Raw genomic sequence first — 27,558 nt, forward strand, 5'->3', positions numbered from 1 at the left:
TAGCAGCCTTTTATTACAAAACCTTGAATACAATATTAAATGAAAACAAACTTAGTGCATAGAATACAGTCAATGCATAACCAATTTCAGATTTAATCTTGTAGATCTAAGGTCTTTAAAGGCCAATATATTCTCCGCAAACTAATTCTTTCTGCCGCCCAATAAATAGCCCCCCCCCAACCACAATTACAGCGCCTCGGGGACGATTTAACCACTTACAGTACTACCAGATACAACCTACTTAAAACCCTGATGTTACTGAAGTATTATTAGGAAGGGACACCCATACCTAAGATGGGCCCAACCCATAATTCTCCACTATTTTGAACCAGCACCACCTTCAAAGACCCAATAGACACCCTGCCAGCTGCCATGACAAGAAAATTACAAGTATGAGAAAACAAAATAGCCAAACACAGCCTAAGGACCTAGAACCCACCAGAACATGCCTACAAAAGGCAAGAAGTTCCCCCAACTGGAAACAAAAGACACTTCCTATGCCTCAACCCTTCCAATCCTATAAGCCATTATGGAAAAATCACTCCACTAATACTCCGCCTTGCCTGCACGCCCCAGTCTTGTTGGCCCTCCTCTTAGTTTCACTCAGATCTAGGCCATTTACTTTACTTGCACTTTAAATCCTGCTGACTTAAATGCTGCGTTCCATCAGATGGAACTAATTTTTGTTATGTAAATCATTGATTGTGGAACCAATTTTCAGATGTCCCGATGGAAAAGGAAAAATTCTTTACATCAATTCAACCATCACTTATTGGCAATCAAGTAGAAGAAGATTACAATTAATGCAATAATTACAGTATCTGAAACCATTTCGCAATGACTCACCAATTAAAAGCAAGGTGCAGGGCTATGAATAAACATGGGTTTCTGGGAATGTAAATTATACATGATTCAACCTTTCAAATATACACTCCCAGGTGATCCGCTCTTACTTTGCGCGTTCATTTCAAATTCTGCGAGCACGATCATAACACGGAGACTTGTGAATGATTAACCACTTAATGACCACCAAACACAGATATAAATCTAGCCTTGGCTTACCTGTACATCTGCTATAAAACAAGTGCAGACTCTCAGATGGAGTTCAAAGTGCCTTGGATCCTTGGATGTAAGCTGCACAACTCTGAGAAACTCTAAAACTCTAAAACAGGGCTGTGCTTGCAAGGGTGGATTGCTCATTTAGGTCTAAGAGTGTGGGGGGGCAAAGAAAAGAAGATTTACTTACTTGATCCTCTGTTCCTCCTTCCTGCTAGACCAGTTTCTGCAGCTACTTCTCTCCCCTGCCCTAGAGGTCCTAGGCCCTGCTATCTTCCAGATCAATGCAGGGACCACAGCCCTACATTAGACATGATGATGCTGAGGGACAGTGCACCATTGGAGCATGCTTTCCAGGAGGCAGAGCATTAAGTAACAGAACTTCTCCTCTTCCTTAGACAAAAGGAGCAGTTAACTCTTGCAGTGCAGACACAGCCCCAATTCAAGGGAGAATTTTAAAGTGGTTGTAAACCCAGTGAAGTGACTGGCCTCAGATGATATGCAGATGAACTGAATCCTCCTACATAAGTTGTACCTGTTCATCTGCAGTCTTCTCTTGTCTACATCGGTTCAAAGTCCAAAAATTATAAAATTTGTCTGAGCTGTAAGAAAACAGGGGACGGGGAGCTGAAGTTACACTCTGCAGAGCTCAGTGAGATTTGATTGGAGGGAAGGGACACACACCCTTTCACACAACACACAGGAACAAAGCTGAGGCTGTCAATCACAAGCTGTGTGCTGGAAGTCCCTTCCCTGTCACCATTTTTCTCTTGATGTCAGAAAAACTTGTCAGAAGTGACTCATGCTCAGGGCTATGGATAAGGGGGTACCACCAGTCCTCCTGTATGGGGCCCTGGCAGCTGGGTGAACTGGATGTGGACAGGGAGAGTGATCATCATGGCGTGGGGGGATTACTGGAACAACCCCCTGTATGGCAGTTCCTGTAGCAGCTGAAAGCTGGATTCTTCTCCTCTTCCTCTCAGCTGCTGCAGAGATAGACATATAGGGGATTAGATCAGTTCCAGTAATTGCTCCCCCCCCTGCACCCAGCACCCTCCCTATGCACCATACGTTTCCCTCCACTGCCCAGGCCCCCCTGTCTGCCCCCATCCCTTCAGTGCTGCTGGCTTCCCTCTGATGCTTCCCAATGACAACTGCAAGCACACAATAGGATCCTTCAGAATGAGAGTTAGGGAAAGGTCCGGTAAATATGTTACCTTCTGGGTAATATTGGGACAAGCGCACACTATAGAGGGAAATGCTTTGTTCACATTTCATGCCTGAGGTTTACAGCCACTTTAAAGTTTCCCGAAGTTTGGCTTTTAAGAGACACTCTGAGGTCTTTGCACAAATCAAAACAGCAATCCCCTGCAACAGAAAAGGTTGTAAACGCACCTCTCTGTCTGCAACATCCAATCTATTTCAGCCTCTGACAGTCTCTTCATCATTTAACACTTAATTATTTATTGCAAGTATTAATATAGTGCCAATAATTTATGCAGCACAACACATATTTTAACGTCAGCCCCTGCCCTTGAGGAGCTTACAATCCAAAATCTCACATGTATACATTCAAATACTAGGGCCAATTTAGACACGAGCCAAATAACCTGCCAGCATTTGAATGGTGGGAAAAACCCACACAAGCACAGAGAGAACATGCAAACTCCATGCAGGTAGGGTCCTGGTTAAGATTCAAACTGGGGGCCCCAGAACTGCAAGTTGGTAGTTCCAAGAGTGTTGTATGCCCGTGTCTTCCACTGTGTGCTGTAGTTCATTCCATAAAGTTTAAATTGATACAAAAGTTACTGGCCAAAATTAAAAAAACTTGAAAAATCTCTCTGTGTGCTACTAAAACTTATGCCAATGAAGATAAGAACATGGATATGAACTTTAATGACATCCCAGTCTTAGTCCGTTGGGTTCAGTATTGCGTTGGCCCACCCTCTGCAGCTATAACAGCTTCAATTCTTCTGGGAAGGCCGTCCACAAGGTTTAGGAGTTTGTCTATGCAAAAGCGCATTTTTTAGCTCAGGCGCTGATGTCGGATGAGAAGGCCTGGCTTGCAGTCTTTGCTCTCATTTATCCCAAAGGTGTTCTATCGGGTTGAGGTCAGGACTCCGTGCAGGCCAGTCAAGTTCCTCCATCCCAAACTGGCTCCTCCATGTCTTTATGGACCTTGCTCTGTGCACTGGTGTGCAGTGATGTTGGAACAGGAAGGGGGCCATCCCCAAACTGTTCCCACAAAGTTGGGAGCATGAAATTGTCCAAAATGTCTTGGTATGCTGACGCCTTAAGAGTTCCCTTCACTGGAGCTAAGGGGCCAACCCCAACCCCTGAGAAACGATCCCACACCATAATTTCCCCTCCACCAAACTTTACATTTGGCACAATGCAGTCAGCCAAGTACCGTTCTCCTAGCAATCGCCAAACACAGACACGTACATTGGATTTCCAGACAGCATGAATCATCACTCCAGAGAACACATCTCCACTTCTCTAGTGAGTCCAGTGGCGGTGTGCTTTACACCACTGCATCTGATGCTTTGCATTGCACTCGGTGATGTAATGCTTGGATGCAGCTACTCGGCCATGGAAACCCATTCCATGAAGCTCTCTACGACCTGTTGTTGTGCTAATCTGAAGGCCACAATAAATTTGGAGGTCTTTAGCTATTGACTCTACAGACAGTTGGCGACTTTTTTGCGCAGTGTGCTCTTCAGGATGCGCTGACCCCGCTCCGTCATGTTACGTGGCCTACCACTTCGTGGCTGAGTTGCTATTGTTCCCAGATGCTTCCACTTTGTTATAATACCACTAACAATTGACTGTGGAGTATATAGTAGCAAGGACATTTCACAGATGAACTTATTGCACAGGTGGCCACCTATTACAATACCACACTTGAATTGATAATACTCAGATCCTGACTCCACCACAAACTGAAGTGTTCCACCACCAATAGAAATGCTTACTCGCCTGACTTGTGGGCCTATATGAATATACAGGTCACAAAACACTTTTTCAAACCACCTGTTAATATATCCATACATCCTAGGATCCGTTGGGTGATGATGAGACAGGTTCTCTTTAGTGCACCCAGGGGGTTCCCTTTAAATATTAGGTATCATTCCACTCATTTACAAATAGCTCATAGAGAAAAAGGATGAGGCCAACAATAGTGTAGTATTTTTTATTAGCATTTAAAATAGTAACCACAATAAAAAAAACACTCACATACTGTAGCATATATGATTCACAGGCTTCTTACCAGCATAAGGATACATGGACTTCCAGTTTCAGCTCCGGACTGGAGTGGTGTTTCTTGGCTCCACCCTACATGTTACGTCATTAACCCATGTGACATTATAAGGGCCTCTTTAAGCTGTGAAGCTACATTGCACACATTCCAGATGCAGTTAAATTATTAGAACAGAGAAATATTTGCATAATTGTCTCTTCTGATCTGGTATTAGTATCATGGACAGGACATGTGGCTGAGACCTTCTCTCTCCACTGCTTCCTTCCAGGATCTTTTCCCAACAACCCCTAAGTCTGGAAGTGGAATACATAATTGTACATTACAGTTTGATACTACGGTAGCAGCTGTAGAAAGCAGCGGATCCCTACAACAATAAATGCACATTTTTTTTAACCTCCAAAAACAAGTGCATTCATATATTTTTTACAAAGGTGAACTTATCATTTGAGTGATGACAAAGCTATTGACGAATAAACAGGCCCATAGCAGAAATGTAAAAATTGCTCTGGCCCATAGGGGTGTATAGGAATGAGACATGAACTGCTAAAAAATATAATCTAATATGTAGACCTCATGCACATTGGGTGTCAAAAACGCCACTTCTAGGAGCGTTTGACTATTTTTTTTTCTGGACAAAGAAAAACAATCACCCCAGCACTCAGAGGTCCTCCACACTTGGAGTTGACTTATGAAGCAACAGGTCCATAAATGCCTAGAATGCTTGGTGGATGTAGCCCTCCTCAGAAGGGTGAATCCAAGCTTAGCTCTGAAGAAGGGGGTGAACCCCCGAAATGCGTCAGCTTGCTAGCATAACAGGGTATTGTTGGAGTTTGCGTATCCTGCACTCTATGGCATCTTGTGATTTTTAACGCTCTCATATGTTGTACCTTTGTGAGTACCCATTTGTCATTATTTTTTATTTCTTCAATCAATCTCTGCTATTGTACTAGGTGGTTACACCTCCCTGTTTGTACTTTTTGTGTTTTGTTTTTTTTCTGGCTCTAAACTCTCCTCAGTGTCCTTGCACATAGGCATCTACAGGTGTTTAGAGGCCGGAAAAATGCACAAACACTGACAATGCATTTAGGAGCAGCAGAATTCTGGCAGAAAAAACACTTGACATGCCTAAATGTGTACAGACGTGTTTAAACTCATCTAAATGCATGTAAACACTAGGCTCATTTAGCGCTTGAGTGTTAATTAATTTCAATAACCAGAATAAATTAATATTCTGACCAATTCAATTAACACCCAAGCACTTGGCATGCCTAAACACATCTAAATGCACCTAAACGTGTTTACAAAAATGCGGCTTTAGGTGCTTTTTTGACGCTACTTATTTTTTGCCAGGAGAAAGGCGTTCAGGAGAGCTGGGCAAACTCCCAGAGTGCATGAGGCCATACAGCATTTATTTTTTTAAATATTAAGTGATCCATTGCCATACTTACAACATTTGGTTCCTAAACCCCCAAGGGTCAGCCAGGACCCCTGATCTAATTAACCTCACAGCAATGGGCCCCCAACTACCTCCTAACTGCCTATATATTATTCCTCTATTGCGCACGTGTGGTGATGGATGCTGTGGCCCCATCCAGTGTGGTAAAGGTTGACAATTGGCCAATAACAACCCCTATTAGCACAACGACATGCCCATGGCAGTACAAAGACAGGAGATGTCATCGATGGACACTTTCTATTCATTCGTTTTCTCGGTTCTTATTCTTTCCTCTTTAGTCTGCATGCCCTTAACTTTGAAAGAATTCCCCCTCTTTTCTCTTTCTCTGGGAGTCTTGAAGCTTTGTTGGCCGGTCTGTTGAGTAATTGTCGGTGGTTGTCATGGCAACCCCTCTCTCCCAGAACCGTTTAGTAATGTGCTCCCTGTTTTGGCTGTGCCTCGGCAGACTGCAGCCATCACGGCTTCCCACCTCTTGCATTACTTCCAGGCCGCTTACTACACTGTATTTTTCTCATGAGTCACAGCTGCTACAGAAGGAGTTTTCATGTTCCGTCCCCCGCTTCTCACCGCGCTGCTTTCATTAGCTGTGTGTTCACAATCAGAAGATGTGAGCTGATAGCAGGGAGGAACGCTGGGTATGTGTGTGCCCCTGTGATGGAATCAGCCGAGGAAAACAAACAGCCGGATTCCAAAAGAGTCACTCGTCTCTTCATCCCTACGAGCAAGAATCTTCGGTTCCCCGCGCTTGTTCGATGTCCGATGATTTATAGGGATAGGCCGAAGATTTGGTCTTGTGCCATAAAATCAGTCCTTGACTATATAAGTATATGAGTTGTATTTAGCCTCCTATTCACTCCGGAGCATTTTGTTGCGCAATTCCCGAAGCATATCAACACCGCAAGATGAAGAATTCTATTATTCTCAATGGGCCCGTTCATACGTGAGCATTGTGATGCTTTTTGCTTTTTGCCTTTTGCGGGAAGCTGCTTGGGACAGTAGCGTCTTTGGCTCCGTAGACTTTAACCCTTTGCTGCCAGCAATGTAGAAACTATGTTGGTAGCAGCAGGGAGGGATGTTACACGCAATCCAAGATGCTGCAGATGTTGGGAGTATGTGTATATCTGACAAGCCAACTGTTGGCTGTCAGTTGGAACCTGAGGCCACCCAACTGATTCCACACACCTTGGTGTGGCAGTAGTAATGACACCAAGGCTCGGGTTACACCAAAAGCAATGTATTTATTGAGGAACTTGTAAACAGTTACAACAGCCCGGCGGGGTTGAACACCTGTCTGGGAATTCACAGTCAATGAGAGTCAGCGGTGGTAAGTGTGAACTGAAGAGAGCACTTGCCAAGGGAGGTGGAGCGTGGCATGGCCAGCTCAACCCAAGAGGAAGCTTGTGGAAGTGTAGGCATAAGCCCTACTCTTTCCCTGCTCCTCAGAATCCTTTCCCTACCGCTAGTGCTGTCCCTGACAGACAAGCGAGTTATCCCTACACTAGCCACTTCGCAAATGTGTGCCAAAATCTGGGGGTAGGGACTTCTAAAGACTCTGTTTGACCCAAGATGGCCTCCATGGTCACCTGACTGCAGTGTAGCCAGTTGAAACACTGCTCCAGGGGACTGAGGAAACCATAGAGAAGCGAGGTTTCTCTTGACTTCCTCTCCAGCTATAGTACCTCTCCAGCCAAGCGCCACCTACGGTGGAAGAAACAGACTGCACCTGCCTGCACACGTAGGGCCATATTTAGACCTTGGGAGGCCTGGGGCACTTTAGGTTCAGGGAGGCCCTCATACACACAGTTGGTTTACATTCTCAAAGACAGTCACACATTTTTAACCACTTCCAGTCTGGGTTAATTCTGACATCCCTCTCCTACATGTGAATAAAAATATTTTTTCGCTAGAAAACTACTTAGAACCCCCAAACATTATATATTTTATCAAAGGCTCCAGAGAATAGAATGGTGGGTGTTTTTCAAATGCAAGTTTTTGTTTTTTATTAAATACACTTTAATGAATTTAATGCACAAAAGCACAATATAATACCCAATTTTTTTGTTAAATATAAAAGATGGTGTTACACCAAGTAAATAGATACTAAATATGTCTTGCATTAAAACTGTAAGCACGCACACCTGGTATCAGTAGCCATGATAGGACGATGGAAATCAACACATCTTTACATTTACTAAGCTCTGGGGAAAATGAGTGCAACTGCACATGCAAAGTGCACAGTCTATTTGCCTTTAGTAAATCAACCCCTGGTGTCTCATTAAAGAGAACCTGTCACAAAAACAATCATCACATAGGGGACTTCTTGATGAAAAAAAAAGTTCAGTAAAAAAAAATAAGATTAATTTAAAAAAAAGTTTTGCCTAAACGCTTAAAATTCCCCCCCCAAACAATTTTGAGGCCCCCCCCACATACATGCATGTACAAATGCAAACACAGGGGATGCCTACCCATGAAAATGTATTGCAGTTCACATGTTACATACAGTATCACCATGCACACCAGCAAAAATTCTAGGCACAATATCCATGGTTAGATCTAAACTGATGACCTGTAGGGGCTTTAAAGCATCACCTGTTAAAAATATAGGGTACTGAAATTCGTCACCATTTCATGGGTGTACGCAGTTTTAAGGCTTGACGTGTTAGGTATCTATTTACTCGGTGCCACCTCATCTTTTATATTTCACAAAAAAAAAGTAATTTATTACTTTGACCCATTATTATTTATTTTTTTACTGAAATTTTTTGTTTCCTAAACCATTGCACTAATATCATGTGACATAAAAAATTGGATCTACCACTATTTTATTCTCAGGGGTGTCTGTTTTCTGAAAATATATATTATTATGGGGGTTTTATGTAATCTTCAGGCCTAAAATAATTTTTTAAACATGTCTGCAAAAAAAACAAAAATGGCTCTGGGTAAGGGGTGGAAAACTGTGTGCAACTTTGACCAAACTTAAATAAAGGCCTTGGTGTAGGTGTACTTGGAATAATAGAAAAGAAGGAGCGCCCGATGTCCAAAAGAATGCACTTTTGATGGTAGATTAAACCCTTGGCGCCGGCGCCTCCCGGCCCTTTAAGGGTTTCAGAAGCCAGGAGGCGGGTGGAGTTTTAGGGTCATGTGACACGCTGTCACTGCGATCACATGATCGGAAAGATCCCGATCATAAGAGGAGATCGGGACCTTTCCGTGAGTATCGGACATGTGTGCTGGGAGCACGCAGGGCGCGCGCTCTCAGCACATGTTTTTTTTTATTTCATGCAAATGTGCGGCCACTCTGTGTCAAGGCCCAGACGCCGAGAGGCCGCACATTTGCGTGCGCTCAGCGTGAAGAGGTTTTAAGAGTAATTTATTGAGAGTGATGGCAAGTACATCAAGCCAACGTGTTTCAGGAGAAAAGACTCTCCCTTCTTCAGGGCAATTGCTGCATGCTATTAAATGGGAAAAATTCCCACGCTGGTTATATATTGTCCAGGTTTCAGAGGAAAAACTGACCACTGTCATTCCAGGGGCAGCAATGCTGTAGGTGTAGGCAATGTAAGTATCTCCTGAAGCCTGTCCAAAAAACTCCCAGAGATCGAATTATCATTATTACGCAGATTTACATTTATGTGTGTTATTGCGTGTTGCCTTCTGAAAAAATGAAACTTACTCTGTATTTTTTAACTGCAAACAATGCAATGGTGTGAACTACACTCATTGCAATCATTTGTTTTTACTGTCTATGCATTTGGAATACTTTTATGAATGCACCTAGACACATTTTGATCCCATTATTAGGTAAAAGTTATCCAGGGTGGCTCTGGAGCTGCTCAATCACTTGACCCACCTTTGCCGTCGGCGCTCTTGGTGGTTCACAGGCTCTCATCTTCCTCTAGGGAGCCCAGGACCAAGGTAAATGGCTGTAACATTGAAAGCAGGTTGAGATTGGGGAAAAATCCATTCCCTGATCCCTCTGCTACTGATGAACCTGGAAGCAACACTTGTTACATCACTTCAGGGTTCAGAGCTTTCATTATTCAACTACTGTAGCCAGGAGAAGTAGCTACTCAAGCATGATCTGTGCTTGATTAGCTTCAGTGGAGTGCAAGGGAGACATAAGGGGACTAATATACCCCTGATGCCTCCATAAAGAGGACCTGTCACCTGCCCATGCTATCACATAGGGGGTGAGTTAGCCCCCTTTTGATAGCAATACAATTAAATGAGGAAAAAACTAATCAAAAAGTGTATTTAATATAGTAAAATAAATTAAAATAATGCAAACAAGCAGTGCAGGGCAGTACATGTATGTACACATACATTTCTAGGGATGTAATTTGTGGTTAACTCTGAACTGATAACCTGTAAAGGTTTTTAAAGCATTGGAGAATTTGGGTACCATGTTTTTTTGCAATTTCACCAGTGTGCAAAATCATAATGCTTGGTATCTGTTTACCCCATATTTTATATTTTACAAAAAAAATGATATCATAGGGGTAAATTCACTATATTGTGTTTTCAATACTTTGTAGTAATTACTGAAAATTTTTCAAGAAAGTTTTGCATATTCTTTTTCATTTAGCTACTCTGCATGGGTGATTAAGTACCTGATTTTAGCCGTCTGTTCTTTACAGCTGTTGTATTTGTTTGTTTGGACATTTACTAACACAGGAGAATTGGTTCCAACTGTGCATTGAAACCAATTAGCGTCTTAGTCTAGGTTCACACCTAAGCGTTTTTCACTGCGTTTTGCAGAAGCACACTACAGCCCATTTAACATGATTTCCAGGTTCACATCTCTGCGTTTTCACCCGGTTTGTTTTTTGGAAAGGGTCAGGGACTTTTTTAAACCCAAAACGCTGTATTTTTGGTTCTATAGACTTCAATGGAGATGCTGCAGAAAAGCATGTAGTGAGTTTTTGATGCATTTTTGATGCATTTTAATCTGCCCAGCAAAAAAAAAAACCCCACAAAATGCATCAAAAACGCATGTGCACAAAATGCACTGCAGAAACGGATCAAATGCAAAGTGCATAGGTGTGAACCTAGCCTTACTTCAGGTCGTTCAATTAAGATTTGGCAAAAAAAACCTGGAAGTCGATTACGGTAGTTACTATGCACGCCTATAGCAAATTTTGTGTGTTACTAAATCTCCCAGGGGCAGACTGACCATTTGGAAACTCAGGCACTGCCCGAGGGCCCAGGGTCAGTAGGGGGCCTCATGAGATGCCCCTGGGGGGGGAGCGGGTACCCGAAATTGACAGGTACCGACTCCCATGTCCGCTACGATCACCTAGGCCAGCAATGGGCAAACTACGGCCCGCGGGCCGTATACGGCCTGGCGGACCTTTTAATCCGGCCCGCGGAGCTAGGCTCCCGCTAGGCTCCTCTCACAGTCCGCCCTGAAGACCGGTGTAGCATGAAAATCTGTCTCCTATGAGGATCTGTTCCTCTCGACGTATCTGCGCATGTGCCGGAGATCGCTGATCGGCTGCTAATGCCTGAAACTGGCACATGCGCAGATACGTCGAGGGGGACAGATCCTCATAGGAGACAGATTTTCATGCTACACCGGAACGGCGCGGGAAAGGGGGCGAGAGGAACGCGCGGAGCAAAGGTAAGTGAATTGACACAGGGGGGACTTGGGGACTTAATATGGGGGATGAATTAATATGGGGAATGAATTACTATAGGGGGGATGAATTACTATGGGGGATGAATTACTATATGGGGGATGAATTACTACAGGGGGGATGAATTACTATATGGGGGATGAATTACTATATGGGATATGAATTACTATAGGGGGGATGAATTACTATATGGGGGATGAATTACTAGATGGGGGATGAATTACTATGGGGGATGAATTACTATGGGGGATGAATTACTATATGGGGGATGAATTACTATGGGGGATGAATTACTATATGGGGGATGAATTACTATGGGGGATGAATTACTATATGGGGGATGAATTACTATGGGGGATGAATTACTATGGGGGATGAATTACTATGGGGGATGAATTATTATATGGGGGATGAATTACTATGGGGGATGAATTACTATATGGGGGATGAATTACTATGGGGGATGAATTACTATGGGGATGAATTACTATATGGGGGATTAATTACTATGGGGGATGAATTACTATATGGGGGATGAATTACTATATGGAGGATTAATTACTATATGGGGGATGAATTACTATGCTTACTATGGGAGAATATTACTATACTTACTATGGATGACACATACACATCATTCATCTACTCTTGGTCCGGCCCCCGGGTCCATTATATGAACCCATTGCGGCCCTCAAGTCAAAAAGTTTGCCCACCCCTGACCTAGGCGATCACCTAGGTGTTGTCCTCCCTTCCTCTCTCCCCTTAGTCTTCTGGGACATGCGACAGGTCCCAGAAGACTACGGAAAGAAGCACCCAGCTGTGAAGCCGTAAGCTGTCACAGTCGGATGCCCACAATGAAGACGCCGGGAACCAGGGGCGGACTGACCATTTGGAAACTCGGGCACTGCCCGAGGGCCCGGGGTCGGTAGGGGGCCCCATGAGATGCCCCTTGTACCTTTTTCATAGACTTTTTTGAGTTTGGGCAAGGACACAGGGGCCCCATGATCCCCTATTGCCCAGGGGCCCCATGAGTTGTCAGTCCGCCCCTGAAATCTCCCCATATTGTGTTTGCTTGCACAAAAATGTATTTTAGTGTGTTTTTTCCAAAATAATGCATTTGATAAATAGTTAAGAAAATATTGTGCAACATAACAATATATCAGATTCCACCATTTTATTCTCCAGGGCCTTTGCGTTCAGAAAATACATAATTGTTTAAAGTCATTTCTAGCACAAAAAAAAAATGAAAATGTAACATGTGTGTCCTAGCTAGAACCCTTTATGATAAGTGTGCTGCCTTCTGGCTTTACCATTGCCAAGATGTATCACAATGCTACCTTCTCACAGACATGCAGATGTATACATCATACAGTGCCACTGCACAATGATGTCGGTTACTCGGGATCAGTTATTAGTCTATGACCTTGGTGCTCACTTTGATGTATTCCCACCTAATGTCTGCTAGCAGACGCGCTCCATACAAGCGTGCATTAAATAAACATACCTAGATACAGCATGAATATTTTATACTTCGGTTATTGGTTTCATGTGCTATTACTTGGATGTAAGCCGCATGGAGATTTGCCTGCATTGCCATGGCTGCGAAAAGGTGTATAGACTCCCATAGTGAATCAAAGATCAAAGATGAACCTTCCTAGCAACAAAATGCGCTTTGCGTTCTTTCTCTGGGTTTTAGATAAGATCTGGTCAGCTGCTACTGCAGAGAAATGGAGTGAAATTATTTGCTCCATCACACTACGGTGGAACGTCATGATTAATTGTAATGGGTGAATCTTATTTGAAAATTGGCGATCCCAAACTAAGAAGCGAATCCAATGAAAGTCTTTGTTGGGGGGGACAAATTTGACACTAGGGGTGGACTGACCATTTAGAAACTCGGGCACTGCCCGAGGGCCCAGGGTCAGTAGGGGGCCCCATGAGATGCCCCTGGTACCTTTTTCATAGGCTTTTTTGAGTTTGGGCAAGGATACAGGGTCCCCATGATCCCCTATTGCCCGGGGCCTCATGAGTTGTCAGTCCGCCCCTGTTTGACACATGACTCCGACATTTTCGGAGCCCATTGGCAAACTAATTTAAAAAAAATGTAAATCAAAAGTGCAGCGCTAAAAGGGAAATACAGTATGAGTAGTATGCGTATCTACATCGTTAGATAAACAGTTCATTAGGTGACTTGAAGTGACTTCAGGTGCTCTCATGTGACTGTATCCTCCTATTAGTAAGGTGCTGTGATATAAAGTGCGGAAAGAATGCGCACTTACCAGAACGTGCAATTTAATGAGCGTTTGTATATATTTGTCCTGAGGTCATCTGCTAGTCTGGGTAGTGTCTGGAATCCAGTATATTCCCTTCAATGGTCCTAGATGTTGTTAGTAGGACATCAAGGTGGTCCAGGGTTCCCCTCAGGTGATAGCTCAGGTACTGCCCTATCCAACAGGTAGCCAATACGGATAGAGCCACGCTATACTCCCAGACTGGAGCTGTTGGCTGCTAAGGAGGCTCTTGAAATCCTGTCAACATTTTCCAAGATGCTAGGTAAACAGGCTTGCTGAACAGGATGTTCTTCAGACATCTGCAGGCTCAGAGCCGGTGAACAGGTTCTCTATCCCACTGAGGACTCAGGTAAGTCCTGAGTGGGATAGAGAACCTGTTCACCGACTCTGAGCCTGCAGATGTCTGAAGAACATCCTGTTCAGCAGTATTTCCCTTTTAGCGCTGCACTTTTGATTTACATTATTCTTTGAGGTTTTTATGGTTACCTGATGCACAACTGCTATATATATATTTTTTGTGTGTGCGCTCACATATATCTGTTTTATTAATTTCAAAAAAAGCATAGCTATAGGGCACGGGTGTCAAACTGGCAGCCCTCCAGCTGTTGCCAAACTACAAGTCCCATGAGGCATTGAAAGATTGACAGTTACAAGCATGACTCCCAAAGGCAGAGGAATGATGGGACTTGTAGTTTTGCAACAGCTGGAGGGACGCCAGTTTGACACCCCTGCCATAGGGCATATAAACTAGTGCCAGAAAATGTAAAAAATATTGTACAATGGGAAGAGGGTCTTTTCTTGTGGCTTCAAGGGTACATTGAACATGTTCAATTCCTTTAAATAACATGCTTAGGGGATGTTGTATGAGCTATTACAGAACAGTTAGATTTTCATGGATAGTATCAGGGCTTATAGGTTGGTTGGTAAAAATAGGCAGTTGAGCTGCGATGCATTGAATCATGGTGCATGTAGGCAGGTGCAGTCTGCTCTCTCCACTGTAGGTGGCGCTTGACCCGAGTGGTACCATAGCCTGGAGAGAAAGTCCAAGGAAACTATGTTTTCTCTATGGTTTCTAGGGTCAATGGAGCAGCATTCTGGTTGGATATGCTAGTGACCATGTGACCCTTGGTGGCCATCTTGGGTCAGCAGGGTCTATTTAAGTCCCTGCCCCTGGGTTTTGACACACTTGGTGCGAGTGGCTATTGTAGGGAGAAATACCCTGCTTGTTAGGGAAAGTAACCAGTGGTAAGGAAAGGTTCCTGATGAGGAGGGACAGGTTAAGGACTCGCTATCCTGGAAAATATCCTCCTCTCTTGGGAAAGGACCAGCCAGATCGCACTTCACCCTCTGAAACAGACACTGTCTGCATCTCTTCTCCATCACATCTGACTGCATTGAACTCTGAGTTATTTCCCCAGCGTGCTCTCCCACCAGGGTGTTTGTAACGTTGGCATTCTGTTCAATACAAGTTCCAAGTTTCACTGCAACAGGACTGTATATTTACTTCCACCTGCACCTCCCCACATGCATCAAAAATATCCCTTGGAACTGAGCATGCGCAGCTCAGTGTACATGCTGGGGATTGCTGTGAACAGACAGGTTTTATTCAGTGTATGGCCAGTCTGAAAAAAAAGGTGTTTCAATAATAGGATAAACATAAAAAACTCCAAAATAAATGAAAACCCCAAAATACCACCCCAAAACAAAAGCCCACTTTAACAAATAACAGTTTACCTACAGTAAATAAAGGCCCCATCAACATAAAATAAATATCAATATATGCAAAAAGAAATAAAAACCTCAGAATAAAACCTCTTGAAACAAATGACATTTTTTTTTTTTAAAGTGAAGCCTTGAAGCAAAAAGAAAACGTTTAGATGAGACAGAAGCTAAAAGTGACCGTTGACCTAAAATCAACCACAAAATGAAATGAAGAGCTACCCTAGCATAGGCTGAGGATCTTTCCCCAAAGATTGCAGAGGCTACCAGCCCCCCAAAGCAGTAGTCCATTCACTCTGGCTCCAATAAACAGTCTATGGGTTGTCTTTTTGTAGTTTATTACTTGCAGAACTTGGAACAGGAGAGGGGTTGGGACATGGGATACTCAAAAAAATGCTCACTAGTAGTCAGTGATCAGAGGACAATCTTTCTAGTAGTAGCAGGGTTGTCAAATGTCCATAAATTTACAGTTTATAAATATCAGGCGATTTATGATTTGTCCATAAATATCCATTACAGACAGTGACCACCTGTGAAAAGAATGGCCGTTGGCCAGCTTTGCAATGACGTATGTTCTGTTCCTAAGCCAGCTAGGCTAAACCGCGCTGGGAGGGGGGCACCCCTGCAGACTGTGATGTAAAGGAGAACTCTGATGACTCTGATGTAAGGGAAAACTTTGTGGGCTGTGATGTACAGGGGAACTCTGTGGTGTCTGATATTAAGGGGAACTCTGTGAACTTTTGTGTAAGGAGGGGGGGCTTACATCAGAGTTTCCCTTTACACCAGAGTCTGCAGCATTCTCCCTTACATCAGAGTTCTCAGAGTTCTCCTTTACATCACAGTCCACACAGTTCCCTTTTACATCAGGTTCTGCAGAGTTCTCCCTTGCACTGTAAAGAGGAACCCCGTAGACTCTGATGTCAGGGGGAACTCTGTGCTGGGTTATATTAAGTTGACCTTCATGTAAATGGAGAAATATATTTTGTTGCCTTTTGTTATACCCTAAACACATTGCAAATAGCACTAGCTACATGTTTGCACCTTAAATATTGATATTTGCACTGTTTTGCATGAAAAATTATAATTTTATGTACTTTTTTAAAATGTCAGTTAAAAAATTGTCTCTGTCAGCAAATTTCATGAGTTTTCTCAGAAAAAAATTGGTGCTGAGTAGTATTAGCAATGGCTAATAGTGAACATTCCAAAGCCCAATAGTTGACAACCATGGGGAAAGTCACTGAGCATCCAGTTACCCTGTGCCAATGCGCAACCTTTGGTACCCAGTGCAGCATCCAGCACACAGTCACCAGGAATCAATAAGGGTCACTACTCACAAGTCCCTAAGACAGCCTCCTCCTTCCAACTTCCTCAAGACACAAACAAGTGAGTTAGATGACACCTCTCAGAGCTGGATCCCTAGATGGTGTTTTTCTGCAGTCAGCTCTGAGCAAAGTCCATTTGAACTTTTTGATCTTAGCACCTCTGAAACCTCCTTGTTGTGAAGTCCATGGGCTGCTGGTGGCAGCAACCCCTGCACCTCTTTAACCTTTTGGGAAGAAGGAACCTTGCTCTCCATTTCTCCCAGACTATTTATCTACACTCCGGCCACCTTCTAGACATTTGGTCGATTTAAATCTCCTTCCCTTAGCTCTGGAAGCTTCTTCCAGAGACAGATTGAAACAATCCAACTCCCAGTCTGTGAGACCTTGACCAGACCAAATAATGGCTGCTCCCTTGATTACAGAAGGAGCCAAGGCTAATTTTCCTAGCATCCTACGCTAGGAGGATGTTAAAAAAAATTAATGACCAAAAAAAGTCAGGAGTTAATTGCCCAAAGAGCTAGCAATCAGAATTAAAGTACAATTTCCTAGTTAATCCGTATCTTTCTCTATGAAGTTTGTCAGCTTTCCCTATATGTGCCTTACAACAGTTTCCAATTCACTGACACAAAAGATGGCCACAGATGGAGAGAAGTTCATCTGGTTCAGCAGGGACCAGCCACATTTCGATCCATCTATGGCAGTGGTTCTCAACCTGTGGGTCGCGACCCCTTTGGGTCCCCTAAGACCATCAGAAAACACATATTTCCGATGTGGAAAGAGCAGCTACTGTGTAGAAAGCTGCTGCTGTGTTGAAAGCAGCTACTCTGTTAAAAGCAGCTACTGCGTTGAAAGCAGCAGTATTGGAGGTAAAACGACACTCATGAATTATAATTACTGGGTAAATAATTTTATGGTTGGGGGTCACCACAACATGAGGAACTGTATTAAAGGGTCACGGCATTAGGAAGGTTGAGAACCACTGATCTATAGCCATTCCTGTTCAAGAGCAGTTGGTCTACTGATCAACTGTTTAGGAATTGGCCAGCTGACTCCACCACTGCCAGAATACAATGACACAGGAGAGAGGATCCCCATCCACCTCGGATGTGTGGATACTGGAATCAGTTGGTTTTTTTTTGCTCAGTTCACTGGCTAGGCAAAAGGGAAACAATAAGGACCCAAAACCTGGCAGGGAGACATTCCAGTCCGGTGTAAAAGAATCTTCTAGATTGGAGCTGCTCTGCATTTCCCAGGATTTTGCCTAAAGCCTAGTCACAGATACTTTTTGGATATACTATTGCACTTTACTGCAAGGTTTGCTTTAATCCTTTTGCTGCCAGAGCCGTTTTTGCATTTTTTGAACACGTTTAAAAAAAATCATTTTAGGCCTGAAGATTACACAAAACCCCCAAACATGATATATTTTCTGAAAGCAGTGACCCTAGAGAATAAAATAGTGGTAGTTCCAATTTTTTATGCAGCACAATATTATTGCAAAGGTCTAGGAAATGCAACATTTCAGTAAAAATCACACTAAAGTGAATGCTAGGGCAAACAAACGCAATAAGTATCTATTTAAAAAACAAGGTTGTGCTAAGTAAATAAATACCCAGCATGCCAAACGTTAAATTTGTGTGTGCCTGTGAAATGGCGAAAAACTTCAGTACTCTGTATTTTCTATAGGTGATGCTTTAGAAGCCCCTACAGGTCATCAGTTTAACGTTTTGGAGGAGGTCTGGTGCTAGAATTATTTATCTCACCCCGGAGTGCGCGGTGATATGTAACATGTATAGCAATCAGCGTTTTCATGTGTAGGCGCCCCAACGTGTGCGTTTACGTTCATATGTGCATTTATGTGGGGGTCTCATCATTTTTTTTGGGAGGGGGGTTATGTGCTTGGGTGTAACTTTATTTTTTACAGTACAAATGTTTTTTTACTTAACTTTTTTTGTAGCCTCCCTAGCGGTCTGATTATGTCCATATTTCTGTGCTCAAAGCGGTATATTTTTTTGCATGGAAATATGTATTTTTTTTATTGTAGGCCTGTAATTTTTAGGAATAACTCACTGAAATCTGTCCAAATGAGAGTCTAGTAAACAACCTGGGTATGTTAAAATGTGAAAAACTAAATCATAAATTATAATTTAATAAATAATCATAAAAAAATTATAATATAATAATAATAAATGTAATTCAATAATATAATCAAACCAAAAACACTGAAATTTGAAATAGAGCGCCAAGTTCGCACATTGCTGAGCAAAGTCGTAGAATCGTTTTCAGTGTCTGATGACGAATTTCCCCACGAATCATTATCACTCAATTCTGCAAGTGGTTCTAAAGAGACGCTTTTTGGACGCCATGGACGTTTCTCAGTTTCCAGGCAGAAAGAACAGTAAAAATGCAGGCAGGGCACAGGGCAAAGCACTCGGGACAAAATGTATGTGAAATGGTTTGATACAGTAATGTTTTACTATGTGATTTTAGTGTATTTAGTGAATGTCACTTTTTCACATTTTTAAATTTCCCACCGTTCCGTCCCCCGTACGTCCCGACGCTCACAGGGGACGGAACCCGGAAGACAGATGCCAGCATCGGCCGGAGGACATTACAGGGGACACTGCAGGGAGGACATCACAGGAGCGCAGGACAAGGTAAGAGAAGAACAGATCCCGGAGCAGCGCTGCAGTGTATTCCCGAGTGTAGCTCGGGGTCAACGCTTGTGGTGCTGAAACTTTACCCCGAGCTACACTCAGGAATACCGCCAGGGGGGTTAAATTACATTTGGGACACAAAGTATATATGGGCAGCACCGGTATCGGGGGCTGTGGAAGTTATCAACAGCAGCGGAGCCACCTGCCTGTCAGTTTTATACACAATCCCAATCCCGGGGGCTGCAGTCACTGGATTTTGTATACCCCCGCTCAGTGGTGTATTTAGGTTTCGTGCTGCCCTAGGCAACACAAAAATTGGCTCCCCTCCCCATGGAGAGACCCTGACACCAACCCACACCCCCCTCCCCCATGAAGAGAGCCTGATGTTGACCAACAACACCCCAGTCCCCCCCCCCGAGAGAGCCTTCCACTACCACCGCCACCCATGCACTGTCAACCCCCACCCCACCCTGGCAAGAGATAAGACACTCACCTTCACAGCTCCGGACGTCCCCGGGAACAAGAGTCAGGCTCTGCATACACCATCAGGCAGACCGCAGCCTCTCTTCCACCTGGTCGTGCTGCTTGTGTCCCTTCTTCCTTTACTTCTTTCAGGGGATGGCGCTGCCCCCCTGAAAAATGCTGCTGCCCCCCCTGAAAAAATGCCGCCCTATGCAAATGCCTTGTTTGCCTTGTGATAAATACACCCCTGCCCCCGCTGCTACGGACAAAGCAGCAAAAGGATTAAAGCAGTATTAAACCAAAATGGAAACATTATTATATTGCTAATCATTAGATGTGATGGCTGCATTAGTTTTCTTTTTTAGGGTTTTCACCTGGTAATCCAGCCAGTAAGTCTGTTGTTTTTCAAAAAAACAAGCTGTCCTGCAGATGTATCACCTACAAGGATGAGACAAACCACTCACCCCTGACAGGGGTGCTTACAACGATCAGCATTTTTTTATTACAGTAAAATCTTTATAAAGGAAAGAAACAACTGTTGCTGTAACTATCTATAACGTATTAGCTGGAGTTTGGCTTTAATTTGTTAGTGTATCTAAGCCCTGGTTCACACTGCTGCGACTTGCTTGCGACCTGCAACACAGAAAGTCACAAGACAAATAAAAACACAGTCAATGGGTGCTGGCTTGATAGGTCAAGTAGCAGCAACAAAAAAACTCTTTTCTGCATCTTTGGTGTGACATGAGTGCCATAGACTGCAATGTTAAACTCACAAAAGTCGCAAGGTAGTCACATCTTTGTCTTATCTTTGTGACTGGCTGTGACTTCAGAGGATATTTTAAGGCAAAGTTACTTAACATCAAAGTCGGATGAAAGTCGCATTGGAGTTGGACTGAAGTCACAATGCAAAGTCACCCAACTTTTGGGTTACAGCAGTGTGAACCGAGGCTAAATCTGCTAGTCCAACTAACACTTCTCATCCTGGACTAACAATGATGTTGTCCAATTATCCCCCTGTGCTCCTTCATCCAGAGTGGGGGGTGCTCTAATACAGGAGGTGTGTTACTGGTCAGATAATCAGATGAATACAGAGGGGACAAATCTTAAAAAAGAAAACTAATGCAGCCACCACATCTAATGATTGGTAAGCTGCAATCAGAACCAATGCTTCCACTAGGCAAGCTAGGCAGCCGCCTGGGCGCAGCACAGGCCGACACTCTCTCTGTGTGGGATGCCGCCACGTCATGAATGATCCTTCATCTGAGGGGAGGCGCAGCAGAGGAGGAGGAAGAATGAACAAAGGAAAACATCTGGTGTCCGGGGCCAGTGTAGCAGCTGAGCTGCTGATCCTTCCAATGTTCCTCTCAGACTCAGTCCCTTACTGCAAGCTGGCTGGCAGCTGCTGCTCCCCGTGGAGTTCCAGACCCTCTCTTCTCATTCGTTAGTAGAGGTGGAGCTGCACCTGCGAAGGAAGGTAATGTCTGACTCTGGTTGATGTCATCTTATTGCATTTAATTTTGCAAATTAAATTTTTTTTAGCAGTTTCATGTTTTGTTAATTTAATATTTTCTACTATTTTCAAAGATTTCCTTTTTTTTTTTTTTTTTTTTTGGGTGGGGGGGGAGGATTAAGTAGCCTTGCCTAGGGCACAACATAGCCTAATACCAGCCCTGGCTGCAATATATTCATGTTTTGGTTTTGGGTTTAATACCGCTTTAAAGCCGAATAAGCGGACTTTGCACTTTAGCAGATCTGAAGACTCCAGACTTTCCGTCTGGAGTTACCATTTCACGGACTCATTTATTTGTCGGTGGTTGCCGTTTAAAGCTCCATATTAAGCATCACCTTGTTTCCTGATATAGAAAGTGTTGAAGCATTTCATACCGTAAATATCCACACCACATGTCATATTGGAGTTCAGGCGGCTCCCAGAACTCGGCAAATTCTTTGTATGCAATGTTCAGAGCCTTGGTGACATCCTGCAGACAGAGGAGCATGAGACAAGCGCCCTCTACTGGAGAAAATAACCAAACGCTGGTACAGCTGCAACCGACGCATTGCTTTTTCAATTACCTTTTATCTTTGTTTTCAATTAATTATCCTCTGTTCTTCTTTTATGCCAGGATGTATTTTCAGTGCACAGAAATCTATCATTATACTGACACAAACTAATAAATTCCCATTGTCTGCAACCCCTGGAAAAATATTTACATAGATCTACCTGATCTATGAATTTTTAAATGTAAGATAAAGTGCAGAGCACGCTTATTACATTGCTTCGCTGCAGCGAACGCATCTCTGCAGAGGATCTCTCCTGCTTACTAAAATGAAGAAACTGATCATCGTTAGGCAGATGACAGTGGAACGCATACGGAAACCTTAAATAAGTGACATTTAGGCTCTTTTCACACTTGTGCCACTGGTCATGGGACTTTGGACACATAGGGGTTTATTTACTAAAGCTGGAGAGTCCAAAATCAGACTCCCTTCTGCATAGAAACCAATCAGCTTCTAACCTCAGCTTGTTCAATGAAGCTTTGGCAATGAAACCTGGAAGCTGATTGGTTTCTATGCAGAAGTGAGTCTGATTTTGCACTTTCCAGCTTTAGTAAATAAACCCCATAAAGTCACATGGCAAGTCGCAGCCCATGTATTTCAGTGGAAACCGTTCAAATTTATGCGACTTAAAGTCGTAGCACCTTTAAAAAGGTTCCTGCGTAATCTGATGCGACTTTCATGTGACTTGAGTGCCATAGACTGCTATGTAAACTCTCCAAGGTCGCATGAAAGTCACATCTTAATGTTATCAATGCGACAGTTGTGCAAAACGTCAAAGCCGAAGTCAACAAAGTCACATCCAAGTTGCACCCATCCAAAGTCACTATGGAAATCACATGGCTTTGGAGTCACACAAGTGTGAATGGAGTTTGTCAGAGCCCTATGTAACTAACCCTAGGTTCATACCTAAGCGTTTTCCGCAGCATTTTGCGTTTTGAAGATACTCAGTACAGTCCATTTAACATGATTTTCTATGGGACATGTTCACATCTCCGTGTTTTCACCTGCTGCGTTTTTTGGAAAGGGTCAGGGAAGTTTTGTAATGAAAAAAGTTGCGTTTTTGCATCTATAGACTTCAATGGAAATGCTTCAGAAAAGCATATAGTGTGTTTTTGCTGCGTTTTTGCTGCATTTTTTGCTGCGTTTTGCATATTAAATGTACCTAGCAACAAGAAAAATTAAAAAAATAAAAGCAAAACGCATAAAAAAACACGTAAAAAACGCAGGGGCAAAAACGGCTCAAACACAACCTGCATAGATGTGAACCTAGGGTTAAACAATTCCCATTTCTTGATTTCACCTTTAATCATCTGTAGTTGCATCTCAGTGCTGCAGATCTCCTGCAGACTCTTTGTGTCCACTTTCTGTCTACATGGACTCCAAATATGGCTGCACCGTTCTTTTCTCCTGATGGTGACCACTATAGACCATGCCTGCATGGGGAAGATTTACTAAAACTGATGCACTGTGCATGGTAGCCAATCAACTTCCAACTTTGAAAAAAAAAACTGGAAGCTGATTGGTTTCTATGCAGAGTTGCACCAGATTTTGCACTCACCATTTCTAGTAAATAACCCCCATAATGTGTGTTAAAATGAGAAGCATGTGCATTTGGATCTGGAATTGAAGCATCTCACTGAAATGATCAAGTCCAAAATTAAGTTTATTCAAGCATATAATGAGTACAAATGCCAACATGTTTCAGGGAGCATACATCACCCCCCTTCATCAGGGCTGAGACAATACATAGGGAATAAAAAGCAATAATTAAAAAAGCTGGCAGGGGTTATTGCCCCCTTTATGTAAAATGAAAAAAAAAATTTTGCCTTTAGTTCTACTTTATGATGCTCAGGAGGAATGGATAGTTATGAGAATAAAGAAGCAGAGAGTCGTTTATGTCAAATGCAACTAAAGAAGAGTATCATATTAAAGTGGAACTTCACTTACTACAGGAAATTCCGCTGATTGTCCTCCTCCGCGTATATTGGAATTTTCTTTTCAGTTTCTTTTTTTAGTTTACCCTAGAGACACATCCTAGGAGGCTGCAGCACCATTCATACAGTGCAGTGCAGAGGGGAACCGGCTGCGAACCAGCAATCAACAGTCAACGTGGTAGCACTGGGGGCCTGAAGATTGGTAAAAAACTGGCCCAAGTGAAGACAGTGTTGGATCCCTGGGCAGGTAAGTGTCTTTTTATTAAAAGCAAGCAGCTACAGTATTTGTAGCTTCTGTTTTTAAAACTAAAGTTCCTCTTTCAGTAGTTTATTTCTTGTAAAACAAGGGTGAACATTTTGCATCTTCTCAATACATGCAAAGCATCCTCTGATTGGACAAGGTGGAAAGGTGGGACAGTGATGTCACAGTCTCCAGCTCGCCCAATCAAAGAGTGCTTGGCATTCATTGCGAAAATGGAAAGTGTTCCCTGAATGGCCTCCCATATCAAGTAGGTGACCTCATGTGTCCATTAAGCAGCATGGCTGCTGCTCAACACAGGACATGGAACCTAGTGGAGATCACTGAAGTATCCGTATCTACTACAGTGATTTTCAGTTTGCTCTGGGATCCCACAGGTATGACACATACATACTTATATTGGTCCAGCCTCTATGGGGATCCCAAAGCTGCATTACATACATACTTACATTGGTCCAGCTTCCATTGGGATCCCACAGGTATGGCACATACTGTACATACTTACATTGGTTCAGCTTCCATGGGGATCCCAAAGGTACGGTACATATATACTTTCATTGATCCAGCTTCCACCGGGTTCCAACAGGTATGGCACATACATACTTATATTGGTCCAACTTCCATGGGGATCCAACAGGTATGGCCCATATGTACTTACATTGGTCTAGCTTCCATGGGGTTTCCACAGGTATGGCACGTACATATTTATATTAATCCAGCTTCCATGGGGATCCCGAAGGTATGTTACATACAAACTTACATTGGTCCAGCTTCCATGGGGATCCCAAAGGCATGGCACATACATATTTACATTGATCCAGCTTCCATGGGGATCCAACAGTCATGGCACATACGTATTTACATTGATCCAGCTTCCATGAGAATTCGACAGGCATGGCAAATACATACTTACATTGATCCAGCTTCCATCTGGATCCAACACAGGACCTGGAACCTAGTGGAGATCACTGAAGTATCCGTATCTACTACAGTGATTTCCAGTTTGCTTGGGGATCCCACAGGTATGACACAAACATACTTATATTGGTCCAGCCTCCATGGGGATCCCAAAGGTGCGTTACATACATACTTACATTGGTCCAGCTTCCATTAGAATCCCACAGGTATGGCACATACTGTACATACTTACATTGGTTCAGCTTCCATGGGGATCCCAAAGGTACGCTACATATATACTTTCATTGATCCAGCTTCCATCAGGATCCAACAGGTATGGCACATACATACTGATATTGGTCCAACTTCCATGGGGATCCAACAGGTATGGCCCATATGTACTTACATTGGTCCAGCTTCCATGGGGATCCCAAAGGCATGGCACATACATATTTACATTGATCCAGCTTCCATGGGGATCCAACAGTCATGGCACATACCTATTTACATTGATCCAGCTTCCATGAGGATTCGACAGGCATGGCAAATACATGCTTACATTGATCCAGCTTCCATCGGGATCCAACACAGGACCTGGAACCTAGTGGAGATCACTGAAGTATCCGTATCTACTACAGTGATTTCCAGTTTGCTTGGGGATCCCACAGGTATGACACAAACATACTTATATTGGTCCAGCCTCCATGGGGATCCCAAAGGTGCGTTACATACATACTTACATTGGTCCAGCTTCCATTAGAATCCCACAGGTATGGCACATACTGTACATACTTACATTGGTTCAGCTTCCATGGGGATCCCAAAGGTACGGTACATATATACTTTCATTGATCCAGCTTCCATCAGGATCCAACAGGTATGGCACATACATACTGATATTGGTCCAACTTCCATGGGGATCCAACAGGTATGGCCCATATGTACTTACATTGGTCCAGCTTCCATGGGGATCCCAAAGGCATGGCACATACATATTTACATTGATCCAGCTTCCATGGGGATCCAACAGTCATGGCACATACCTATTTACATTGATCCAGCTTCCATGAGGATTCGACAGGCATGGCAAATACATACTTACATTGATCCAGCTTCCATCGGGATCCAACACAGGACCTGGAACCTAGTGGAGATCACTGAAGTATCCGTATCTACTACAGTGATTTCCAGTTTGCTTGGGGATCCCACAGGTATGACACAAACATACTTATATTGGTCCAGCCTCCATGGGGATCCCAAAGGTGCGTTACATACATACTTACATTGGTCCAGCTTCCATTAGAATCCCACAGGTATGGCACATACTGTACATACTTACATTGCTTCAGCTTCCATGGGGATCCCAAAGGTACGCTACATATATACTTTCATTGATCCAGCTTCCATCAGGATCCAACAGGTATGGCACATACATACTGATATTGGTCCAACTTCCATGGGGATCCAACAGGTATGGCCCATATGTACTTACATTGGTCTAGCTTCCATGGGGTTTCCACAGGTATGGCACGTACATATTTATATTGATCCAGCTTCCATGGGGATCTGGAAGGTATGTTACATACATACTTATGTTGGTCCAACTTCCATGGGGATCCCAAATGCATGGCACATACATATTTACATTGATCCAGCTTCCATGGGGGATCCAACAGTCATGGCACATACATATTTACATTGATCCAGCTTCCATGGGGATCCAACAGGCATGGCATGTACATACAGTGCTCAGCATAAATGAATACACCCCAACAGATTTGTCAAAAAACTTTTATTTTCCTTCCAGAATCAAAATTTCCTATGGGACACTATACTACAAAATACTCCCACAAATTATTGCAAACAAGATTTGTTAATTTGCACATACAAAAAAGTTATTTTCATAACCAGTTCATTCAAGGCCATGTTACAAACATGAATAGACCCCAATGAAAGTCTTAGGAGCAAAGATAAATTTTAGACAACAAAATCCTGATTAAAAAATTCAACTACAGGAAAATCTAATTATTCATTACACAGATGTCAGCAGACAGTTGTATATAAAACAGCATTACTTAACAAAGAAAACCCCTTCCCATTTCATGCTGTCAGCAATGGCACCACATGGAAGAGAAATGTCTGAAAAATAATTTCTTTACATAAGAAAGGCTACAAGAAGATCAGCAAAGCTTTACTTATTAGTCAGAATACTGTAGCAAAATTGATACAAAAATTTTACAAAGATAGAACTGCAACCATCTCACAGAGATGTCCAGGCCGTCCACAGAAGGTAACGACAGGTTGACAGGAGAGTCTTCTGGTGAGAAGGATTAAAGAAAAACACCATGAAAGCTCACTGCAGTTAGCTAAAGAAGTAAAAATCCAAATTGGGCAGCTGCTAAAATCAACATTACTAAATTGTGGAAATCCACCAAAACTCCCTCTCTTTCAGCTCTTATATCTGACCTTAACTTCCATTGTGAGATGGAAAAGAGAACAGCCTTCCATAACTCTTCCTATCACAAATTCAAATTCCAATGGTCTCGATGGTT

This window comes from Staurois parvus, unplaced genomic scaffold (assembly GCF_062004578.1).
Source record: "Staurois parvus isolate SC_StPar_1 unplaced genomic scaffold, SC_StPar_1.0 ptg000997l, whole genome shotgun sequence".
Classification (NCBI taxonomy): Eukaryota; Metazoa; Chordata; class Amphibia; order Anura; family Ranidae; genus Staurois; species Staurois parvus.